General features: G+C 35.0%; 1 pseudogene; it reads left to right on the top strand.

The window, feature by feature from the left end:
• The first annotated feature begins 2,510 nt into the window (after positions 1 to 2,510).
• Positions 2,511 to 3,940, top strand: part of LOC136848795 (glutathione S-transferase 1-like) — a 45,001-nt pseudogene continuing 43,571 nt past the window's right edge.

Raw genomic sequence — 3,940 nt, 5'->3', positions numbered from 1 at the left:
CAAATTTATTTTTAAGTTTTAAGAAACCATGTTAGAAGTTTATCATCAAAATTTTTACAGGAGTTAACAAAATAAAAAAAATCTTTTAGTTTATGACTTCAATAAATAGCTCTTGTTTTATAGATGTTAAATTACTGATAAGTTCCTCGCTGGGTGAGTCCTAGTATTTCAAAATTAAATTTGTTATTAATTAGTTTTGCTAGGAACCAATATATATAAAAGAAATCTAGCTCTTGTTTTATAAATGTCGTTTTTGATAATGATATACTAAGTAGGTGATTATCATCACAGGAGTCATCCTTAGGGTTCTACTATAATCTTAACACACACCAACTAATACCAAGAACTCCTTCATAACTGGTCTAGGCCAGAATACAGTAGTGCCTGCTGGTGCAGTGATGGATATCGGTGGAATAAAATAAAGTCAGGAGGGCTCTTTATATCCTTACAATGATTACCCAAATTACTATTCACCCTTGTTTTCCAAATGTAGCAGGTTGTCTAAGGTGCCAGCCACCTGTTGAGATACTATCAAAGATTAAGGTCCCTTCTAAAACTGTTTGGTAAAGTCTGTTGTTGAGCCTCTGTTTGGTCACAGCCTTTTGTTCTATGCCTACACCAACTCAGAACAGTCTGGCATATTCATTATATCAACGCTAAACGCCCTACACTTCTTACTATTTTTAATCTGTCCTTTTTTGTTATGAATAAGAGACTCACTACCTTGGTAGGCATCCCTTCTAGGGGAAGGCCACTCTGTGCTGGGGTCTTCTACTGTCTTGAAATGGAGTTCCCCTGCTTGGGGGCAACACCCAACCACTTTCCTGTCAGTTCCCTCTTCCTCTTTATTTTTCAGTCAGTGTGCAGGGCAGGTTTAGTATAAGGGTCAAGGATGCCTTACCCTAATCATTTTCTTTTTCTTGATCTTCACCCATAAATTCATTCCAAAATCACCATTACTCTCTTTCCTTCAGTGTCTGGCATTATTTCCACTATTTTTGAAAACCTAACTATAATATGAAGTTTATAAAGTTTATAATCAACAAAATGTTCAATATACTCTGATTTACCTATAAAAACTCCTCCCCGGAGACCAATCCTAAAAGCATATGAGTAGTTTTGTCTCCTCTGTAACAAGAAGCAAACCATTGAGGTGTCAATGAGCAGATATGAGATCTTTCAGCTGACGTTTCTCATCCAAAAAATGGTACAGGGTGGGGCATTTTATCTCTTTACATTTGACAATCCCGTTCTAATTTCTTCATAAACATTTAACTCACCTCGTCACTTGTAGGATAGAAGTTTGAAAGCAAGCTAGTTCCAGTATACTCCTGCATTTTCCTTCATCAACAAATCTTGCATTTATCCTTGTCTAAGAATCATGTTCATGCTTATCCTTTTCTAAAGAAGAGTGCACGGTTTATTTCAGTCAGTTCTGCTTTAGTTTCAACAATCTTTAAGGAATTCAAAGCATTTTTCAGCCTTCACTCTTTCAAACACCTTTCATCAAACTCTCTTCTTTTGGATCATCTTCAGTTTGCCACTTCTTCCATAAATGGTTTCGACGATGATTCAACCCTTTGTACTTTACTTCAGTTTCTGCTTCTCTATTTCACAATTAATCTCCAGTTTCACTTTCTTCATCTATCAGTTTTTAAGTGTTAATTATTACCGAAATGGTGACCCGTAACTCCGTAATTCAGCCAATTCCGGTAACTCCTAGATACAAATAGCTCAGTACCTCATAAAGACAAATACTATAGACCATTGTTTCCTTTCTTACAATCAACTTTTCGGTGCTTTGTGCTGATAGTTTTTCATTGCTCAGGTTGCTTTATACCTCTCCTGAAGAGGTTCCATTGTTCAAATCGCTAAATATGCTTCTCAAACATTAGTTCTTTCCTTCATCCGTGAATCCCCGTGATGAGTGTTCTGTTGTATCTCTGTTTAGAATATCTTTCTCAATTATGGGATGCGTCGTCCTTTATCTCTTTTCTCAATATGTTTAAATTTTTTACATATATATTACGCAAATTTCTTCTCTGTCTCTTTCTCTAGGTACTACAGTATATAGCCCATATTTCATCGAGACCTAATAAACTCTAGGATCACACTACCTCTGTAGCTTTGAGATGATCTAGACTTCGTTTTCCCTGCTACATGAGTTTTCAAGTAATGCAAGCAATCTTTTATACAAGTTATAGTCCCATTTCCTTTATTTATACCTGAATGACTCACTGAATGTTGAGACTCTTCTTATTATTGAATGAATAGAACTAACATCCAGTTCATTCTGAATATTCATCAACACGCTTCAAAAACCCATCTGTAAATAGTTCAAGCCACTCAAAGCAAAACTTTAAAGTCACGGTGATTCTCTACCATCAACAAAAAATCAGGGGTATAATAACACGAACTTAAGACCAATTGACAACATCTGAGCTTCATGCATGCACCTCCCACCACGATTGCAATGATTATCTCGAAAGAAAATGTGTCATGATGACAAATCACTGTTAGTGATGGACGGGGCATTGCCGTTTGATTTGAGTCAACAGTCATTCTCTCGGATACTGACGTGCAACGAGGAAGCTTCTCAAAGACATTTTCCTTATTCACTTGGGATCTTTTAGGCTAAGCGGAAAGGTTGGTGGAACCGAGTTATTTGTAGTTTCCTAATATGAAAACTCCTGTCCTATTTTATTACTTTCAGTGTATGCTACGTTCGGTGAATTCCAGTAAAAGGATCCACGGACACTCTTTGGTAGCTCATTCGAATAGCTATGTGATTTTCTTTTCATTTATGGTTTTATCAGAGTTCTTAATTCAAATTCTAGCAACAGAAACATTTTCCCGTGTGGGCATCTTTCTTTTTATCAACTGCAGCATATTCATTCTATTGCGATAATAGCTACTTGTAGTGTGAGTTACGGCAAGTCTGTCTGTAATTATAAACTTAAACATTATTATACACTTATTTATATCAAAAATCTCTCTCTCTCTCTCTCTCTCTCTCTCTCTCTCTCTCTCTCTCTCTCTCTCTCTCTCTCTCTCTCTCCTTGTCTCCTTGTATAGTAATAATAATAATTTACACCCTTGTTATGAGTTTATAAATTTTACTTTCGCATAGAAAACAAAATAATGTTTTTCTCATAACGAAAGATAAAAAATGAATTAGTTACCAATGTCAAAAGCTATTGCAATGCAGTAAGTTAGTTGCTCAAAAGAAGTAGATATCTGTAATCGTTACGAATGGTCTGATAAGGGTAAAAGTGGCTTTCATCCAGACTATATCTAACGTCTCCGTTTGACATGACTGTGATAAGGATTATTTTGTTGAAGTGTTACTCCTTATCTCTTTTCTTATAACCGAAATGCAGCAACCTTCTTTACCACGATTACTGCAAATACTAATCTAAAGGTTAGAAAAGTGCAAACAATGACCCTCGCGACAATGTTCTGACTTGTCGAATTTTAGCATCAAATCAGTTCTGAATATCGCTTTAATCTCATTCATGGAAATAATGGCCATTACCTTGATGGAAAATAATTGAAAACGGTTTTATATGAAATAAAACAACTGAATATGCTGGATAATAAAATTCGATCAGGGTGAACATATCAAAATACTGAAACCTAATTCTTTATCACAAAAAAAGTGAGGATTTTTTATACGAATAATTATAAACACGATGAAGAATCTCTAATTTACCCTAAAATCTTATGGGTAAGATGAGTAAACATATAGCATCATTGTAATACAATAGAAGATTTTAAAATCAAGTATATTAGACAAAATGTTATAATGAACATAATCTTAATCCGAATAGGGCCATTTGGTTATTTATTACATTACAGCCTAGCTAGACACAAAAAACATGGTTTATGCTGCTTTCATTATTCAATTTAACCTGAGTTTAAGAAACCAAGCGCTTGAATA

This window comes from Macrobrachium rosenbergii, chromosome 2, assembly GCF_040412425.1.
Source record: "Macrobrachium rosenbergii isolate ZJJX-2024 chromosome 2, ASM4041242v1, whole genome shotgun sequence".
Taxonomy (NCBI): Eukaryota; Metazoa; Arthropoda; class Malacostraca; order Decapoda; family Palaemonidae; genus Macrobrachium; species Macrobrachium rosenbergii.
The sequence above is the reverse complement of the archived record's forward strand: the minus strand, read 5'-3'. Positions and strand labels throughout refer to the sequence as shown.